Here is a 22,940-nt window from a genome sequence, read left to right on the forward strand (position 1 = left end):
TTGCCATCGTTTTATCATGGTCCGTTGCTGTTCTAGTTTTAGTTTGGATTTCATTTGTTTTATAGCTTTTGTTGTTTCTTCTTCTTCTTCTTCGTATTTGTTAGGTAGATTGATTTCTTGTTTGTATTTGTCAGCTTCCTTAAATACTGAAAACAGTTTTTTGTTTTGCTCGTGTTTTGTGGCTATTTGTATTAGTTTCCCTTGCTTCTGGAGTAGGTATTTTTGCAGTCCTATGGTGGTTATTTTATAATAGTTTTCTAGCTGTATAAGACCCCTGCCACCTTCTGTGCGTTGTATATATAGCCTTTCTATGTCAGATTTTGGGTGGTGCATCCTATATCCTGTCATTATTTTTCTTGTTTTCCTGTCTATTTTACATAGTTCGTTTAGTGTCCAGTTAAGGATGTTGTAGCTGTAGCTTATAACTGGGACAGCTAGTGTTGATACCCATTATCTTGTTTTTAGCATTATTATTATTATTATTATTATTATTATTATTATTATTATTATTATTATTATTATTATTATTATTGTTGTTGTTGTTGTTGTTGTTGTTGTTGTTGTTGTTGTTGTTGTTATTATTATTATTATTATTCTCTAGGGTGGTGGATTGGTAGATTCGTTTGAGCGGTATTTCTTCTAGTTCTTTATGTTCTAAGTGTAAGCCCCACCGAGAACGATTTCCAAACCCTCGACTTACCTGTTTCCCTCAGTATTACTGGTCTTGCGCTTATATCAGAAACTACCTTGTGGTATTTGTTCTGCTACATGTGCTGAGTTCCAGCTTATTACGTTCTGAGTTCAAGTTCCGCTATGGTCAACTTTGCTTTTCGTCCCTTCGGGGCGCGGGGATCGATAACATAAAGTACCAATCAAATGATGGGATCGTTAGTATCGACTAAGCCTTCTCCTCAAAATTGCTGGTCTTGTACCTAAATCAGAAACAGAGAGCAAAAGAAGAAATACTAGTTGAGTATTATGAGACAAGACAACAGAATGAGCTTTCGAATACAAAAATAAACAGAACGACTCCAGCCAGTGTCGAATAATTTAGAGCTCGTGTCGAATGATTTAGAAAGTAAATCATAGAAAGTGGAGCAAATTCAACGGCAACAAATGGTCAAGTGTTACTCATAAAAAATTTTATATACATGTACACGAAACGTATTATAACATATATTGAGGATTTATCTCTTATAGTGACTCAGTTACCTCGACACCATTCTCACATCGAATTTCGTTCAGAGCAAAGTGATAAGCTGTTTCTATAAATCATATGTATATTTATGCATGCTGTGGTCAAACCGGAAGTTGCATTCTTTCTTTCTTTCGTTCTTTCTTTTTCTGTCAATAACTTGGAAGGAGATCAAACCAAATTCCAAATTCTTTGAAGAAATTCTTAATAAAATTCATCTTTACGATCCTTTATCCCTACAATACTTCATCTTCACAATACCAATCTTCTGGAATCACTACCCATCGTGTTAGGTATTCTTGCAGCGGTCGATTTGCACAAGCTGAACAACGACCACATCAATAACCCACAATCTTGGGGAGTCTACCAACTTTACAGACTTAGGTCCATTCTTCTAACTAAACCACTGAGAGAAATATAGTGCATCAAATTTAATTCCGAATTTCCATCGAACTATAAACCACTTTCTGAAAGGTGAGACGGCTGACTGTAGAAAATATTGGTCTATTTCCATGAGTTCATCCAGTGCTGGCATTCGGTTGTGTTTCTAGACAGAGCACGTTATTTTACGTTGTTAACCCAAAAGACTGTAGAGAATAGGTGGCTTAATACTAGGGAATCTTACTTGCAATATATTGGCGTTTTTAACCAGGGCAAGTGTTCTTTTATAATGGAATAAGAGTCGAGTACTGACCTTTAGAAGTCTCTCTCTCCCTCTCTCTCTCTCTCTCTCTCTCTCTCTCTCTCTCTCTCTTTCTCTCTCACTATCTTTATCTATCTATCTATCTATCTATCTATCTATCTATCTATCTATCTATCTATCTATCTACCTACCTACCTACCTACCTACCTACCTACCTATCTATCTATCTATCTATCTATCTATCTATCTATCTATCTATCTATCTATCTATCTATCTCACTAGTTAGCAATGTAATCTATATATATGCGAGGTGTGTGTGTGTGTGTGTGTGTGTGTGTGTACATACATCCACACATGTAAATAATATAGAGTGTCGTTAATATGAAGCATTTTGACATAGAGTTAAAAAATGTTCTAGAAAATCGATAATTCAACAAACACTTAAGGATGCGTCACTTGAATCCATCGTCAGTGTTGTATACTGAACACCCAGGATGTTTCGGGTCTGACAACATACTCCTCCAACTATGCGATCCGACCTAGGTTGATCAAGTCGATCAATTCTAGACTTGTACCCAAGCAGCATTCAACTGACTCTACCAATCACCTCTTTTCAGCTAGAGTCATTTAGATGCTTTCACAGCAACCTCTACCTTGTTCTTGATGGTTCTTCATTTTCAAGATACTGAAATGCTTAGAGCTTCATAAACTTTACTCAGAGAACAGCTTGCAAACCCTCGGCAGCTAACCTCCACTGCTAAACACACCATCTTCCACCCCACTCATTCTTGTGGCAGTCCTCTACCAACTCCTGGTACTCGGATGTAAGCTGAAAATAAAAGAATTACAACAAAAGCAAAATAAAAACAAAACAAAAACGTTTTCTTTATATTACGATATTTCGGCGTTAAAACACCTTATCAAGAGACATGCAGATTCAGCTTAACATTGATTTTCACGGTTATATGGAAACAGAGGGATGCTACAACATATGCAGATTAGTTGTGTTAAATTAGGTAATTAACATCGAGCAGTCTTATATTTGTTGACTACGGGATTAAATTTTATAAACAATTTCATAAACAATAATTTCATAAACAATTCAAATTTTTCCGAACGTCGGAATATTTTAAAAGAAAGGAGTGGCTGTGTGGTAAGTAGCTTGCTTACCAACCACATGGTTCCGGGTTCAGTCCCACTGCGTGGCATCTTGGGCAAGCGTCTTCTACTATAGCCTCGGACCGACCAAAGCCTTGTGAGTGGATTTGGTAGATAGAAACTGAAAGAAGCCTGTCGTATATATGTATATATGTGTATATGTGTGTCTCTGTTTGTCCCCCTAGCATTGTTTGACAACAGATGCTGGTGTGTTTATGTCCCCGTCAATTAGCGGTTCGGCAAAAAGAGACCGACAGAATAAGTACTAGGCTTCCGAAGAATAAGTCCTGGGGTCGATTTGCTCGACTAAAGGCGGTGCTCCAGCATGGCCGCAGTCAAATGACTGAAACAAGTAAACGAGTAAAAGAGTATACTATTAGATGAGGCCCTGTATACATATATATATTTATAGAAACAACGTATCTCGGTGACCTGAATGAAATCTGATGATACATTGTGTGATGATATCAAGGTAATTTTGTCAGTATAGCAGATAAATACTCGTATCAAATTTACGGAAGAGATACTTAAACGTTTATGGAAGTGAACAATAACAAGTTTATCTTGTAAGTACGGAAGATATCATTAAATTCCTAAAATAACCAAGAAGATTAAGTGCACACATACATATGCATACATTTACTTACAATCGCGCGCGCGCGCACACACACACACACACACACACACACATACACACACACATCTATATACGTATATATGCATATAATATGTATCTGTGTAAGGTGGCCAGCTGGCAAAATTGTTAGCACTCCGGGCAAAACGCTTAACGACATTTCGTCAGTTTTTACGTTCTGGGTTAAAATTCCGCCGAAGCCGACTTTGCCGTTTACCTTTTCGAGGTCGATAAAATAAGAACCGGTCAAGTACTTATGTCGATGTAATCGAGAAACCCCTCTCCAAAAATTGCTAACCTTGTGCCAAAGTTTGAAATTAGTATATATATATATATATATATATATATATATATATATATATATATATATATATATATATATATATATATATATATATATATATATATTATTATTATTATTATTATTATTATTATTATTATTATTATTATTATTATTATTATTATTATTATTATTATTATTATTATTATTATTATTATTATTATTATTATTATTACTATTGTTGTTTTTGTTATTGAGTGAGAGATGACACGCACTATTAGTGCATGCCATCAAAGTGACACTGGGGTAGAATATACGAAGCCCAGTATACCCATCATGACTACCCGTTGATAGTGGTACACCAGGCACATGCTTCACAACCATGGTGATCTCATATCAAGATAAACAGTGAATAACCTTGCAGGTGAGGGCTCAGTGAGATTTTTCTACAGGTCGAATAGCTCAAAAGGCCCCTGAATAAGGGTTGTTTAAAGATGTTGAACGAAACACCTATGTTTCCAAAGGTGAATTACGCAAACCCCAAAGAATTCCTCTCAACACAGCTATGATGCTCCCCAACTACTTCTGCTCGTGATCAGAGATGCACATATCGTCAGCCACTAAGAGACATACTTAACTGGTTAAGGTCAAACAACTGACAAGCAAATCTGTGGTATTAAGCAGAATATTTGCTGTAACCCATCTTTTATACCATGACAAAACAACGTACATGATAACACTTCCAATCAGTTTATTCTTCTTCTTCTTATTATTATTATTCAGTAGTCTTATTTTTATCATGTGGTTTCGGTGCACTACTGAGCGCAGCTCTGTGTGTCTTGGGTATGTGCTGTAGTGAAAGTGTTTTACGTAGGATGTGTGCGGTGCCTAGTAGTGCTATTTTCTGTATGTTATATATACTTGTTAGTCCTGGTGTTTTTGTTATGTATTTGTCTGAATATATTTTTATCATACCTAATGCGCCTACTATGATAGGAATAGTTTCTGTTTTTAGACTCCACATTCGAGTTACCTCTATTTTCAAGTCTTTGTATTTTGAAAGTTTCTCCGTTTCTTTTAGAGAAGCATTGTCATCTGTTGGTATTATCATTATTATTATTATTATTATTATTATTATTATTATTATTATTATTATTATTATTATTATTATTATTATTATTATTATTATTATGTTAGTCAACAACTGTAAGGGAAGATATAGAGAAAACAAGACTGAGAATGGGAAGACCTGTAATAGATATGTTAAACTGTAGTTCAGAATAATTTTCGTCTGGGTGACTTACTTCCGTCGAGTTTAATGAGGTTTTCCGACAATTTAGTTGATGGAGATTATACGATTTGTACTGCTGGTATAGGGCTATATATTGGTTCTACCGTAAATTGGGTAACTGGAGACACGGGGGAAAGGAGTAAATAAGAGTGACGAGAGACAGAAATAGGAAAGGAGAAGAAAGATGGAGAGAAGGACGCCAATGTAAGATAACGATAGATAGATAGATAGATAGATAGATAGATAGATAGATAATGATACAGAGAAACGATAAATAACGATAAATAGATAACAACAGATAACGTTGATAGACAACGATTGATGACGAACAAAGAAATCTTAGGAGACAAGAGTTAGAGAAGGAGAACATGAAGGAAAGATAGTGGCATATAACGATGAATAACAAACAGCAGATAGATAACGAAAGATAACGATTGGTGACGTGACGACAGATAACGATGAATAACAAACAGCAGATAGATAACGAAAGATAACGATTGGTGACGTGACGACAGATAACGATGAATAACAAACAGCAGATAGATAACGAAAGATAACGATTGGTGACGTGACGACAGATAACGGTAGATAATGAACAACAGATAGATAAGAAAGATAACTAGAGGTATCAAGAGATAGTGATGGATAACGACAGACAACAATACATAACGGGAAATGACGCGAGATAATGAGAGGTAATGATAGATAACAATCGATAACGATAGGGTTGGTAACGAGCGACAGATAGATAAAAGATATAACGAGAAATAAGGATAGACAATGGGTGACAACGATAGATATCGATAGATAACAATGGATAACAATAGGTAACTATAGATAACGATAGTTAGATAACAAACGGTAGATAGATAACGAACAAGATGACTATGTATTGGTATTTGTAGAAAGAAGAAAAAAAATGGTGATTGTTTCGTTTGAGAATGGATGCTTGATATAATTGTTCGTCTTTGTAAAGAAAATTATGGTCGTCAGAATCTGACAGGAAGAAAAGACGCTGCCAAAAAAAAAAAAAAAAAGAAAAGAAAGAAAAAGAAAAACCAAACAAATAAACAAAACATTATGGTTATGACATCACGCAATTTCATTGAACTTGGCAGTTTCAATGAAGTTGGTGCATATTGATCACCTAAAAGGTCAATGTACACTATTGGGTTTCAACAATGCACAGCTTAACATACAATTAGTTGAATCGATTTTTTTCAGAGACGAGGGTCTCGAATTCTTATATCATTCTAAGCTAAACCGATCAAATTTAAAATCCAAATGTGGTTGACATACAACTACAATCCTTACATACACGCACATACATAAATAGATACATATAAACATATGTGTGTGCAAGTGCGTGTGTATGATATACGTAATACGTACGGGCGCACGCGCACACACATATATATAATAATAATAAACAATAATAATAATAATAATAATAACAATAATAATCCATGGATGGAATTTATAAATACTTTTATGTATCGTTACGCGCGTTTCCACAGATCACATGTTTCTTATGATCGTAGTCCACATTCCTGAGATCATTAGAGTACAGTCCGTAGTATCCATGGACATCGGGTGGCTCATATTCATGCATTCATTTCTTCAGACGATATGGCATTAACGTTGATTGGACAAACGAAAGAAAGTGGTACACAACACATCTGGTAGGAGTTACATATATTATTTAATAAAAGTTTGACCCAACTCAATATGACTTGAAGCTTCGTAGGCTCGTAGAACGGACCTAGGAAACTTTATGTCGTAGGGAGCTGAGTCAAACAGTTATCAAATACGCCAAGAATGTGTTTAATATGTAAAACTGGTCTATCCAAAAGTGTTACACTACTAAACATACTGGCTATTTAAGCAATATATTCGTGAATAATTAATGAGTTGGAAGTGACGCCGAGAAGGAGCAATAACTTTTGAAATATGTATAATTTTCATTATCTATTTCTCTCTCTTCGATTGCATTGTTTACATATTCGTATACAAAATGTAACGTTCTGTACTGGGTCTATATTCTATAGAAAATTTGTAGAGATACACTTTATATATAAACAATAACAGATGGACTGTGACCTACTACAGTTGTTTCAGAGGTGTTTTTCATTGCTGAACAGAAGTGTTACATCATGCCAAAAAAAAAAGACCCGTTTTCATCAGGTGAATACAGGTAAGAATTAACAAATAGAACTTCCTAAGAACAAATACATATTGCCAGATGACTCTACCGATCCAAATTCAGTTATTATGTATGGATATATATATATTCTTTTATATATATTCTTTTACTTGTTTCAGTCATTTGACTGTGGTCATGCTGGTGCACCGCCTTTAGTCGAACAAATCGACCCCAGGACTTATTCTTTGTAAGCCTAGTACTTATTCTACCTGTCTGTTTTGCCGAACCGCTAAGTAACGGGGACGTAGACACACCAGCATCAGTTGTCAAGCGATGTTGGGTGGGAGGACAAACACAGACACACAAACATATACATACACATACATACATACATACATACATGCATACATATATATACGACGGGTTTCTTCCAGTTTCCATCTGCCAAATCCACTCACAAGGCTTTGGTCGGCCCGAGACTATAGTAGACGACACTTGCCCAAGGTGCCACGCAGTGAGACTGAACCCGGAACCATGTGGTTGGTAAGCAAGTGGTTGGTAAGCAAGTTACTTACCACTTAATGCATTACATCTGAATATCCTTGTTGCTGATTTTGATTTTAATCACCTTACTTTGAAATTGTATGGATAATACCATACTAAATTCTGGTGCCTCAACTTAAGTACCATATTCATCTGTATATATATATATATATATATATATATATATATATATATATATATATATATATATATATATATATATATAAATATATGTCTGTATGTATATAAGCATGTGTGTATGTAGGTATAGATATCTTCCTGCATAGAAACACACACACACAGGCGCACGCACGCACACACACACACACACACACACGCACGCACACACACACACACACACACACACACACACACTCGCACACACGCACACACACACACACACACACACACACACACACACACAAACATGTCATTCTTGCTCTTGTTTGTGGAATAATGCACAAGAGAAAATCTTTATAGAATGCGTCCTGATTTTTGTTTAAACAAACAAGAACAACAACAACAACATTTACACAAATATCTTAACAAGAAGGTGGCAGTTGTAATCAATCAAAGTCTGTAATTTTTGAATTAAAGAAGGTAATTTTCACGAGTTGCCTTAAACCAGAGCTTAACAACTGCTGTGAGTTTAACAACCGCTGTGAGCGGTGAAGTGTATGTATGTCCTTTCAATGGTGGATTTGAACTTGGTATTTCTAACTCATTGTCTCTTACAACGGCGGCTCTCTATTGTGTTGTCTCATTAAAGTATTCGTGGTTAGGGGCTTTTGTGGTTGAAATATCAAATAAATTAACTTTTATTGCTTTAGCATTGGCTTTTTATTTAACGATACTTCAAACAACTATTTCACACAGACAGACAGACACACAGACACAGACACACACACACACACACACATACACACACACATACACACACACACACACACACACAATGGAAGCTATTTGCTTGTGTGTGTGTGTGTATGTGCACGTGTCTGTGTATTTATGCGAGTAGATAAACACGTCTATTTATGTGTTTCTTTCTCTTTCTCTGTCCCTCTCTCAGTCTCTGTCTGTCTGTCTGTCTGTCTGTCTGTCTCCATATATATATATATATATATATATATAATACAAATAATATATGAGTATATGCATATATACATACATGTATGTACATACCTACATCTACATGTATATATAGATGCATATCTGGGTACAGGACGTTGCAAAAAGACGTGGAAAAATGATAAACAGAGTACAGAAAACACACAGGCCACATAGAGAACATTTCCTTCATCAGCTGCCACCATTCTAAAACTAAGCGTTTCGAAGAGTTAGGGCAGGACGCACATACATACATACATACATACGTACTGGCGTAGAGTCATATTAGTTGAAATGCTTTAATCGACAAGTTTTACGTAATGGATGGATTTCCTGTTAAATATCACTATTTGATTTGACTTCATATACATGCATATATATCGCAGCACTCCGTCGGTTACGACGACGAGGGTTCCAGTTGATCCGATCAATGGAACAGATTGCTCGTGAAATTAACGTGCACGTGGCTGAGCACTCAACAGATACGCGTACCCTTAACGTAGTTCTCGCGGAGATTCAGCGTGACACAGTGTGACAAGGCTGGCCCTTTGAAATACAGGTAGAAATAAGAAGAAAGAATATAATAGGGTTCGCCACCACCCCATGCCGGAGCATCGTGGAGCTTTGGGTGTTTTCGCTCAATAAACACTCACAACTCCCGGTCTGAGAATCGAAACCGCGATCCTTTGACCGCGAGTCTACTGCCCTAACCACTGGGCCATTGCGCCTCCACACACACAAACACGTACACACACTCTTTTACTCTTTTATTTGCTTGTCATTTGACTGCAACCATAACGGAGCACTGCCTTTAGTCGAAGAAATCTACCCCAGGACTTATTCTTTGTAAGCCTAGTACTTATTGTATCGGGCTGTTTTGCTGAACCGCTAAGTTACGGGGACGTAAACACACCAACATCGGTTGTTAAGCGATGGTGGGGAGGACAAGCACAGGCACAAAAACATGTACATACATACATACATACATATATATATATATATATATATATATATATATATATATATATATATATATATATATATATACAATTGCAGCGTGGAAGGTGTTTATAAGCCATTTAAAATAACACACAAAATCCGTTAGATTCACTTCAACATTTAAATTTAATTTGTCAAAATATTTTATATATATATATATATATATATATATATATATATATATACACATCCATATAGATATATATTCGACGGGCTTCTTTCAGTTTCCGTCTACCAAATCCCCTCACTGCCAGGACTATGTGGTTGAGAAGCAAGCTTCTTACGCTTGCGCCTATAGCTTCTTACCACACAGCCACGCCTGCACCTATGCATGTGTGTGTGTGTGTGTGTGTGTGCGCGTGTGCGTGTGTGTATGTGCGTACGTGTGTGTGTATGTGCGCGCGTGTGTGTATATATTTTATATATGTACATTGCTACAGCTCTCCGACATTTTGAATGGCACCTCGTTTAAGGGTGAGGGTTTAACATTGTACAGTTGCCCCATGGGAAGTGGGATAAGATTCGACCTAAGATCTCTTTAGTGAACCTTGCTCTGTTGCAAGCATATAGGTCCAGTCTCCAGTCTGAAGACACCTTTCGCTCTCTCTCTCGCCATTTTCGAGAGGTCTTGTGACGTGTCATGAGCACTGCTTTCCTTCTTAATTCACTTAGGCCTGTCTTGAGTCCTATGACTCATAAATCAGGAGATTAACCCGGTTTCGATAACGTATATGTAATTAAGATTACAACACTCCTCCGCCGCACTCGAACAGAACGTCGGCCCGTCACAGGGTTAACATCACGGCTATTGCTGGAACTTATTTACAGTTGAACGGAGTTGGAAATAGGAAATGAAATGTTTTACTCAAGAACATAACGCACGGACATGTCCATGAATCGAAACCACGACCTTACGATCGTGGGTGCAACGCCCCTAACCACTAGGCAACACACCTTCACATCACCCTCCTAAGCGATAAAGTAACAACGCATATGCAGTAAAACATGCATCGCAGTAATAAAAATTTCCTCCCTACAAATTCTAGATAGCATTAATGTTTATCGACGTTAAGAGACAAGAATTGTTCTCCAACGACAAAGATCAAACAAAGAAAATCATTAAAAAAGAAAACTAACTGTAAAAAACATAGAGAGGTAACCAGAGGCGCAGGTATGACCGTGTGGTTAAGAAGCTCATTTTGCAACCACTTGTTTTCGGGATGAGTTCCTCTATGCGGTACCTTGGATAAATGTTTTCTGTTATAACCCCAGGCCAACCAGTGCCTTGTGAGTGGATTTGATAGACGGAAACTGTCTGAAAGCTCGTCACGCGCACATGCTTATGAATGTGTGTGTATCCTTTGTGTTTGTTACTATCTCACCGCTTGACAACCAGTTGCGTTTCCGTAACGAAGTGATTCGACCAAAAAGGCCGACAAAATAAGCACCAAACTTAAAATAAGTTTGGGTGGGTTGGGGTTGGGTGGAGGTCGATTTGTTCGACTAAACCCTTAAACCCTTCAAGGCACGATTACAGCATGGCCGCAGTCCAGTGACTGAAACAAGTTAATCTAATCTAATACCTAAAAAAAAAATTGAAGTTTTCTCTGTGTGTGTGTGTGTGTGTGTGTGTGTGTGTGTGTGTGTGTGTGTGTGTCTGTGTGTGTGTGTGTGTGTGTGTGTGTATTTGTGTGTTTGTGTGTGTGTACAAAACTTTAATGTACCTCAATAACTTCTACATCTTTCATCCGATTTCTTTCAAATTTTATATACAGCTGCTTCTTTTCTCAGACCCGAACATAAGCTACTTAGGTTTTTTTTCTTTAAATCGATATTGGAGCCTCTAGAGTGATGGGAAACCAACAATAGATGATTCTTATTCATTTGCATTAATCAGCTGTTTTATAATCTGTAGGGTCTTCCATACTTTTTTAATCTTTTTATAAAAATGAAAGGACTTCGTCTATTTATTTATTTCCACTGTCCATCAGCGACGGCGATTAAACTGACTCGGAACACTGAACGCATACATTTCCATAATTCTCAACCGATTGTCACCAAACTTTACACACGCATTACTTATGTCTCAATGATGGTCATGCACTAAGCCTTTTGTCCAGAGCTCCCGCGTAAATGGACCTAAATGGACATAGCTTTTTTTGTATGTAGGGTCGTCCATACTTTTTATAAAAGTGAAAGGATAAGCCTAGTACTTATTCTATCGGTCTCTTTTTGCCGAACCGCTAAGTTACAGGGACGTAAACACACCACCATCGGTTGTCAAGCGATAGTGGGGGGTACAAACACACACACATATATATATATACATATACATATATACGACGGGTTTCTTTCAGTTTCCGTCTACCAAATCCACTCACAAGGCTTTGGTCGGCCCGAGGCTATAGTTGTAGACACTTGCCCAGGGTGCCACGCAGTGGGACTGAACCCAGAACCATGTGGTTGGTAAGCAAGCTACTTACCACACAGCCACTCCTGCGCATGCATATATATATATATATATATATATATATATATATATATATATATATATATATATATATATATATATATATATATATATATATATATATATATATATATATATATATATATATATATATATATATATATATATATATATATATATATATATATATATATATATATATATATATATATATATATATATATATATATATATATATATATATATATATATATATATATATATATATATATATATATATATATATATGCGCAGGAGTGGCTGTGTGGTAAGTAGCTTGCTTACCAACCACATGGTTCTGGGTTCAGTCCCACTGCGTGGCACCCTGGGCAAGTGTCTACAACTATAGCCTCGGGCCGACCAAAGCCTTGTGAGTGGATTTGGTAGACGGAAACTGAAAGAAACCCGTCGTATATATGTATATGTATATATATATATGTGTGTGTGTTTGTACCCCCCACTATATATATATATATATATATATATATATATATATATATATATATATATATATATGTATATAAAAGTTCGCCACCTTAAAAACCTATCAATATAATGCTTTTATACACACACATGGAAACGTGGTATTGTAGGACCAAGCACCTCATTAATCATTAGCAAGGTATGAACGTCAGAACATCACAAAAACGCTTGCAATCCACAAGTTCTAATCATCAAGTTGCAATATGGTGTTCGTGATTGGGGCCTTATCTTCTGGTAGAGACGTAAGGGACCTCGTTACGGCAGACTGCTTATCTAGTGTATTTTTAGATCTGAAAGTGTTCATCGCTCTCCAGGTCTGACCACAACCGATTTCTTCCAGAAAGGAGGAGGAGGAAAAATCCTAGTACTTGACCATTGCTTTATTGTTTTCTATCCATCCCGAAAATATGTTCTTACAAATTCCGCCGATCTATCGCCTTGATTTCTTATTGATCATGTAAAGGACGAAGAGTAAAGATGACCAGTACAAATTTGGACTCGGCGAAATTTGAACTCAGAGCGCAGACATTCGTAAAGTATATACGAAAGTATTGTATCCGACTCACTGACGACTCCGCCAATCGATCGCCTTAAGTTTCAATATTAAGAATATTGTATCAGGAGATAAATCTTGCTTCCAGTGAAAAAATATGAAGAGGCAGAGATAATTGATTTTCTTTAAATTAGTTGAATAAATTGACGAAGATCGATGTATAAGATTCCGAACTAACTTGTGTAGAAAATAGAAATAATAAAAATAACTATTCCATAATTAAAACTGCTAGATTAAGAATAAAACACCAACAGCAAAGATTAATTATGATTTTTTATTCTTGAAAATATAACAGTTTTATGTTCGGTTTCCAGTTTAGATGTGATGCATGCGACAGAAACGAAACTAGCACACACACACACACACACACACACTAATCTTATTCACCTCATCAAACTGTTACAAAAATACTACATGAAGTGTTGGAGAAAGACCTCATAACGACATGTCCTGATATATGACGCTTTACTTCAGAATTACTTCCATAGCGTTGCAATTAGATATGTACGCCGTAGTGCCAAACCATAATGGAGTATGATATATTTGATGTTCTGGGTCGTTTCTAAACCTACAACGAGATCAGCGATTTTTTGCTTTGGGGAGATATACCGTAGTTGATGGTATAAAAGACTTATGGTCAGATAGACATACCTCCGTTTGAGCAGTGCATTTTCAGGAAAAAAAGTTCTAGTGCATTAAAGCTTATGGAAAGCCCAACTTTGCATATAGAACCCGGAATGGTTTTTTTGAGATATTTTTTTCTTTGGAAAAGAAAGAGTCTTATATGCCATCAAATCCTGTAAGTGCTGGATTGAAAATGAAAGAAAAATGAAGTTGAGAATGGTCAAAAATAAACTTGGATATATGAAGTAAACGAAACGAATAATTTAATTGAACAGACGTACAACTCCATTTATGATATTAATTCCATAAAACCCACATCCATATCACGAACACCGTTGTTGTTGGCACTCCGTCGCTTACGACGTCGAGGCTTCCAGTTGATCCGATCAACGGAACAGCCTGCTCGTGAAATTAACATGCAAGTGGCTGAGCACTCCACAGACACGTGTACCCTTAATGTAGTTCTCGGTGATATTCAGCGTGACACAGTGTGACAACGCTGGCCCCTTTGAATTACAGGTACAACAGAAACAGGAAGAAAGAGTGAGAGAAAGTGGTGGTGAAAGAGTACAGCAGGGTTCGCCACCATCCCCTGTCGGAGCCTCGTGGAGCTTTAGGTGTTTTCGCTCAATAAACACTCACAACGCCCGGTCTGGGAATCGAAACTGCGATCCTATGACCGCGAGTCCGCTGCCCTAACCACTGGGCCATTGCGCCTCCACCACGAACACCACCCCCATCACTAACAACACCACTACCAACAACACCTATAAGCATAATCATCATTATCATCCTCATTGTAGTCATCATCGTCGTCATCGTAGTCATCATGATCATCATCATGATCATGATCATCATCATCATCATCAGCAGCAGCAGCAGCAGCAGCAGCAGCAGCAGTAACAATAACAACAATAATTAAGAACGACGATGACGACGACACTAGCGGCGGGGGAGGGGGCGATGGCAGCGGCGACTATAAGACTTGAAGAATAGCGAAAGAAAAAAACAAAAATTGAAAACAAATACAAAAAGGAACAAAAAACAAACAGTAAAGAGACTAGAATAAAGGGCAGCTGGAATAGATTGAAACGTTAATTCTTTGGGATGCATGTTGCCATGGTAATTGAAGGATTAGTTCAATCACAAAACTCCCTTCTCCTCCTCCTCCTCCTCCTCGTCCTCCTCCTCCCCCTTCTTCCTTCGCATATCCCTGAGACAAATGGGTTTCATTTATCAATCACTGATCTTCGGAGAAATTCTGTCGATAAGTCTAGTTACCCTACTCCTCGCTCGCTCAGTCACTCACTCTCTCATTCACTCACTCACTCACTCATTCACATCCCCTGCTATAAACATTTTCAGCTATCATTTACCTTCTATTTTCTGCCTCTTACTTCTCCTCAGCTTTTTCCTGTCTATCTTAGATTTCTGGACCTTATTTTTGTCTGTCTGTCTGTTTGTGTGTGTTTCTCTGTTTCTCACACTCTCTCCAGTTTATTGTCTTTCTTTCTTTCTCTCTTTCTCTTTTTCTTTCTTTCTTTCTTTCTTTCTTTCTTTCTTTCTTTCTTTCTTTCTTTCTTTCTTTCTTCCTTCCTCCCCGTCTATGTATGTATGTATGTATGTATGTATGTATGTTTTCTATCTATCTATCTATCTATCTATCTATCTATCTATCTATCTAACTAACTAGCTTGCTAGCTGTTTATCTGTCCATCTGTCTGTCTGTCTGTCTGTCTGACTATCTATCTATCAATCTATCTATCTATCTATCTATCTATCTATCTATCTATCGATATTCACACACACACACGTACATGTACACACCTACCTACCTACCTACCTTCCTACCTACCTACCTACCTACAAAATACACACACACACACACATATACATACTTATAAGTATATATATGCATATATATCTATACCTGTATCTATATCTAAATATATAAGTTAAAAACATATAATAAATGCACAAACAAACGGAAAACAGACGCAGAAGGTCACCAATTCATCATTAGTTATCGGTCACAGGGTCAAAGGCAATTTCGCGTCTTGCGATAATATGGTTTCCTTTCTGGTGAAACTAGCAACAAGAAGCTGCCAGGAAATGGAACCAAAACATAACAGAACGAGAACGAACAAACAAGAAATGGATAAACATGCAATACAGGGTTGGACATACGAATATGAATAAATGTGATTCAAGACGAGACAATTAGTGGACGGACGAGGGAAATGACGAAATAAATAAACAGAATACGGCCTTAGGGTCAGACAGAGACGAAAGTATGGATAATGCTAAGAGGAAAATCCTAAAGGATTAGAAACAGCGAAACAGGTTGAAGACAAGAGAAAATACGACCAGTTGCTTCAGCAGTCGGCGTGAAAAAGAAAGGAGAAAGAGAAAAAGAAAAATGGATGATCACATGTCATGTGTCAATAGTAGGAGGAAGGGAAGTGGTAGAGGGCAGAGCGAGAGTGAGAGACACACATACACAGAGGTCGAGAGAGATATAGACACACATACACAGAGGTCGAGAGAGATATAGACAGATAGAGATAAGTAGAGACAGACAGAGGTAGAGCCAGAGAAAGAAAAGATGTGGCATAGGAATAGACGTTGTACGAATGTATATATAAAAAAAAACACTTACTGTAAATAAAATCAAAGGTACACAGCGTTCCATTAATTAATAAGTTTAAAAAACACAATAAATGCACAAACAAACGGAAAAGAGACACAGAAGGCTACCAACTCCACATCACTTATCGGTTTGAAGGTCAAACGCAATTTCTCGTTTTACGTTAATATTGTTTCCCTTCTGGTGGCACCAGCAGCATGAAGAAGCTGTCAGGAAATGAGACCAAAACATAACAGAACGAGAATGAGTAAACAAGAAATAGATAAATATACAATACAGATGTGAACATACGAACATGAATAAATGTGATTCAAGACGAGACCATTAGTGGTCAGATGAAGGACATATATACAGAGTGCATAAGGTATTTGAGGAATACTTTTTGTTTTGGTTATTGCTGCATTTTTCGCTAACTCTGTATAATCTTTGTTTCAGAAAATAATAATGGCAGACCCTCAGCTTACTCAAGAAATGTAGAGGCATGTTGTTATTATGGTTATAAAGGCTGAGCATAGCAACTTAGAAATATCTCGATTTTTAAAAGTTGTCAGTTCTTTCATCTACAAAGTTTGTAAGGAACTAGAGACTAAAGATGGAAACGTATCACCAGTACCAAAGCATAGAAAGCATTCTAAACGCTCTGAAATCATCAGAACACCTGAGTTTATCCAGCAAGTTCAACAGACCATTGATTACAATACCAGAAAGTCCATGAGGTCAATTGCAAATGATCTCCATGTGTCAGAAGGAACAGCCAGAAATGTTGTCCACGAGGACATCAGATATAAGTCTTATATGATGAGGAAAGGTCAATTTGTAAGAAAAAGCAAAAGAAAATCACTACATCAGATCTAAAAGGTTCTTAAACAAACTGAAAACTCCAGCAAAAGAAGATTTGATTTGGTTTTTCTCAAACGAGAAAAACTTCGACCAAAATCAAAAAGTTAACAGAAGAAATGACAGGTGGTTATGTGCAGACCCTTCTGAAGTTCCAAGTGTTATTCATACAAAATTTCCTGCAACTGTCATGGTTTTAGGGGTTGTCAGCAATAAAGGACATGTGATATGAAGATATCACATATGAAGATATCACATTACTTCTTTCCACAAGGCTTTAGAGCTAACTCTGCCTCCTACATTGAGGTCTTGGAAACAATTGTTAAGCCCTGGATAGACAGTGTATGCAATGGAAGGCCATATGTGTTTCAGTAAGACTCTGCACTATCACACATGGCTCTAGTAACACAGGAATGAAAATTTTCAGGACCACATAACCCCTAACATTTGGCCACCTATTTCGCGAGATCTCAATCCATTGGACTATTACATAGAGCGTTGTTGAGAGAGAGAGAGAGAGAGAGCAATGAACACACCCATAGCACCAAAGATTCTTTGAATGCTGCCATAGTCAGAGTAATGTCCAAAAAGAACCAGGACCACTTGATTCGAGCATGTAGATGATTTAGATCTCATATAGAAGCCGTTGTTGAAGCTGAAGGCGGTTTTACTGAATAACGTTATAGAAAAGAAGTTTCATTTTTATCCTCAAAGCATTTTTTGATAAATAAAGTTATTATTTGTTATTGCATATCTGTTTCTTTATTAACATAAATCTGTCCTCAAATATCTTACGCACCCTGTATATATATATATATATATATATATATATATATATATATATATATATATATATATATATATATATATAGAGAGAGAGAGAGAGAGAGAGAGAGAGAGAGAGCTATCTGTTGGAGTCTCAGCTTTTTTAGCTGCTATTTCTGAACTTCGGTATGTGGTGAAGCAAATGTTTGCTGATCCCTTAATTATATATATATATATATATATATATATATATATATATATATATATATAGATAGATATATATACACATGCATACACACACACACACACACACACACACACACACACACACACACACACACACACACAGTCGCCATGATAGATCGCTGACCACTACATTTAAATTTTTTTCTCCTTGTTTTTCTCCTTATTTCTTTCTGTTGAAGAGCGTAGCTCGAAATGTTCAAGACTTTCTCTATTCCCGAGCGTTAAACTAATACATCCTTTTGTTGTTTACACCACCTGTCCTCATCTGTTGTCTATTTTCGTAAATTCTCCCATATATATATATATATATATATATATTTGACGAAGGGAAATAACCCTGAAATCCGGATACGTTCGTGCTGCTGGTCGCGGTGAGAGGGATAACTCCCTTGGCAAACAGGACACAGTCGTGTGTCGATAAGCCAGCTGGAGGAGATGTCCTCCTGGGGCTAAAAGCAACAGTAACATCCACCCCTAGGGGTCAGCCACACTTAAGTGGCAATATACTACACTTTATCGTGCAGTTACTGTTAATACTTCATTTAGAGAATTAACATTGCTTGTTTTCACCTTTTCAATATCAGTGAAGAATGTCACTGGAAAAGAAGATATAAGGTTTTGCCAGGTTTATCTCTCTCACCAAGGTCATCAGCTGTCGAGCGCCGACGAAGGGAAATAACCCTGAAATCCGGATACGTTCGTGCTGCTGGTCGCGGTGAGAGGGATAACTCCCTTGGCAAACAGGACACAGTCGTGTGTCGATAAGCCAGCTGGAGGAGATGTCCTCCTGGGGCTAAAAGCAACAGTAACATCCACCCCTAGGGGTCAGCCACACTTAAGTGGCAATATACTACACTTTATCGTGCAGTTACTGTTAATACTTCATTTAGAGAATTAACATTGCTTATATATATATATATATATATATATATATATATATATATATATATATATATATATATATATATATATATATATATATATATGTATATATATATATACATACATATGCACACAGTAATATCTCACTTTACGAGGATCCGCTTTACGAGACCCTGGGTTTACGAGTTTTATTTTTCAGCTCACTTTTGTATGGTGAGCTGAAATTTTTCAAGCATAAGATCCAAATTTTGAACGAAATGCAAAAGTTTCTACTACCATAACAAATGCTTCTGCATGTTACGGAGAAATTTATATAGAGCGAAAAAAAAAGCTTCTAAGCAAACAACTCTAGACTTGTTTTCAAAAAGAAATCTACAAGTCCGTCTACGAGTGCTTTTGAATTGGTGATCGCGTCTACAAGTGATGGTGCGCGCGAGTCTTGTGCGAGTGAAAGTGATTCAGAAAACGATTATAATAAAATATTTTTTATTATAAATGATCTTGACACTCATTTAACTTTACATAAAATATTCTTTAAATTCTACTGTTGTTCTATCGTCATTTATTTACGGGTGTTATAAATTTTATGGGTAAAATATTTTTCTGGGAACGAATTACAATTTATAACATTGCTATTATTGGAAATTATTGCTCTGCTTTATGAGTTTTCGTTTTAACGAGCGGCCTCCGAGACCAAATTAGCTCGTATATATATATATATATATATATATATATATATATATATATATATATATATATATATATATATATATATGTATATATATATATGTATGTATGTATATATATATATATATATATATATATATATATATATATATATATATATATATATATATATATATATATATATATATATATATGTATATATAGTCTGACGAAGGTGAGAAAGCTGAAACTACGAAGTCACTGTCAACTTTTTCCTCGTATAAAAAGTTTAATAAACATGTGGCTGTGTGGTAAGTAGCTTGCTTACCAACCACATGGTTCCGGGTTCATTCCCACTGCGTGGCACCTTGGGTAAGTGTCTTCTACTATACCCTCGGGCCGACCAAAGCCTTGTGAGTGGATTTGGTAGACGGAAACTGAAAGAAACACGTCGTATATATGTATATGTATATATGTATGTATGTGTGTTTGTGTGTATATGTTTGTGTGTATATGTTTGTGTGTCTGTGTTTGTCCCCCCAACATCGCTTGACAACCGATGGTGGTGTGTTTAGGTCCCCGTAACTTAGCGGTTCTGCAAAAGAGACAGGTAGAATAAGTACTAGGCATACAAAGAATAAGTCCTGGGGTCGATTTGCTCGACTAAAGGCGGTGCTCCAGCATAGCCGCAGTCAAATGACTGAAACAAGTAAAAGAGTAAAGAATAAAGAGTATTGTATTGGGTAATTCTTCACTTTGATGTTAAATTGTTTTTGCATATAACTTGAAATAAAAGCAAATTTTAACATACGAGCATAAAACAATTAGCGAAAGTGTGGCAGAGTAGCCACCACCATGTGATACTCGCTTGTGAGTGACGTCTATGCTTTTCATATATTTCACAGTCATCAACCGCGGTATGAACTTTTGACCTAGAATCTTAATACGACTAAAACTATAAATTAAAATAAAAAAGAAAAAGAAAAACATTTGGTACCACTCGAAAAAAATCCCATTTAATTTAGGTAGAGAATATAAATAGATAAAGTCTCTTATAGCTGTTTCTAGAATAGCCAATCATGCAAATCATGATATTGAGTAAGAATTCCATAAGCTGAGTATTCCGTCATTTAGAGAAGGAGAAAATGAAAAAATATCTCCAATCGAGAATATCAGTATATATATATATATCTGTGGAGATATATTGTAGCAGAAGAATTAGTATTTTAACTGCTATTTCTAAATTTCGGTATGGGGTGGAGCAACTTTTGCTGATCCCTTAATTATGTTTATGATTATAAAAAAAAATTTGTATAAGTTTTTACCGATAACGGTTTTTTTCCATACCGAACTAGTTGGTAAAATTATTAATTATTGATTTATTAATAAATTAATAATTCTTTACCCTATATCTATAATTATATATATATAATAATATTAGGGAAAAAATCCAAAATTACAGGTAAAAACTCAATTTATGAACCTTGGTTCTTTTCCCTAAAACTATATATATATATATATATATATATATATATATATATATGTAAGTATGTATGTATGGATGTATGTATGCATATATGTATCTACGTGTGTGTATGTGTGTGTGTAGGAGAATCCATCTAATTTGTGCTCATAACGAGTGTTGTGACTTGATGACTGGGTTTATCGTTATATAGTCAATTTTATGTAGCGTATGTCACTCGTACGCTGTTGAAAGAGCTGTAAACTGTGGAATAAATGTGATACCAACAACTCTATTCTGCACTTGTTGCTTGTACTCCGCGAATGAAGGAGATTTTTTTGACTTTTAATTTGAGGGAGAAAAGCCAGCGTTTGCAGGAGTGTTTCTGAATTAACTGCCTGAATTTTTGGATCCTTTCACACTTACTGTATATATACAGTTCCGTACGGAAAAGCTATATTGAAGTGGCAACAAACACTACTTTTCAGTATTGTTACTTCTTGCATTTCTCATAGAGATTTTAGAACTGGCTACTTTGCTTGTTGCAAAATCAGCAGCTGAATGTCACTTATTATAGCAGACAGGTATCCAGTACTGACGAGGGATAATACCCTGAAACCAGTACTGGTCTTGTCACGCTAGATGCTAGGAGTTCGCACCTCTGGTCGCAATATATCGGACAAAGGTTGTGTCGTTAATCAGCTGGAGATGTCGTCCTGGCGTTAAAAAAATGGTAGTCGTACGAAACAGCCATGTATATATATTGTTGTCGTCATAAAAATTTAGGAAGTTTTGAAGAAACATGAAATCAATCTCTTGTGGAACTGGATCTCGAAATATATTAAGCTATAAATAGTAGCATGTAGATAGTTATATGCTATTATTTATAGCTTTATGTGTTTCAAGATTCAGTTCCCATACATATATATATATATATATATATATATATATATATATATATATATATATTTCTTCTGCAACACTCAACAAATATGAAAGGAATCAACATACTTTGGCTGACGCTGGATTAAACTCATATTTTGGTGATATATCTTTAGAAAGTAGCATTGAAAATATTTAGGCAAAATTTGTATTACCAGAAGTGTAAACAGACGATAAAAAACGCAGTGTAAGACAGCTATGTCACAGTGAATAAATATTAGTTTTCTGATTGAAACCTTTAATTAAAAAAAAAAAAGGAAAAAGAGCTTGAAAATCACATTTTGATTTTAAAATATATTAAAATTGAAATTTATAAGAAATTTCTAGACA

The sequence above is a fragment of the Octopus bimaculoides genome, chromosome 2 (assembly GCF_046866305.1).
Source record: "Octopus bimaculoides isolate indiv1 chromosome 2, ASM4686630v1, whole genome shotgun sequence".
Lineage (NCBI taxonomy): Eukaryota > Metazoa > Mollusca > Cephalopoda > Octopoda > Octopodidae > Octopus > Octopus bimaculoides.